Below are 613 nucleotides of genomic sequence, written 5' to 3' on the forward strand. Positions count from 1 at the left end.
ATACACATTCTCCAAATGTTTACCATCCTTTAATAAGCTTACTTTGCTACAATCTCTAAGTATTCTCGTACTCTATACTTCCAATTCCACTTAATAGTGACATATGGTTCAATACATCAAGGCTTAACTCATTATGTTTATCCAGACTTCACCCAAAATTCACACTTACGCGTCTATAGTTTCACTTAAAATCACTATCCATACTTACCATCTCCTAAACCACACCGATGTTTTTCACTTATCAAAGAAATATATATTCTCCCTCTTATAATCGTCATGAGATTCATACTTAACAATCTAAATTATGACTCTAGTTTAACTCGAATGCTCGACCTTACCCCTCAAGGTATTGACTATTCCTCAAAGCGTCATTTTCTTAACCAAGGTGGTATATACCCCATAACGTGCGGTGCCCCTTAACTTCAATACAAGCCTCTTCCTAGACACCTAAACACCAAATAATATTCCAAAAGGAAGCCCTTCTCAACAATTTCATGATGTTCACATATCTTTGACAGTTATCAAACTTCATCTAGTTTCATCGTGAAATCTACCAGGAAAAAATCTAATACTTTTCTTACAAAAGTCCTCCACTTAGATCTTTACTTGAAAT

The sequence above is a fragment of the Cicer arietinum genome, chromosome 8 (assembly GCF_000331145.2).
Source record: "Cicer arietinum cultivar CDC Frontier isolate Library 1 chromosome 8, Cicar.CDCFrontier_v2.0, whole genome shotgun sequence".
Classification (NCBI taxonomy): domain Eukaryota; kingdom Viridiplantae; phylum Streptophyta; class Magnoliopsida; order Fabales; family Fabaceae; genus Cicer; species Cicer arietinum.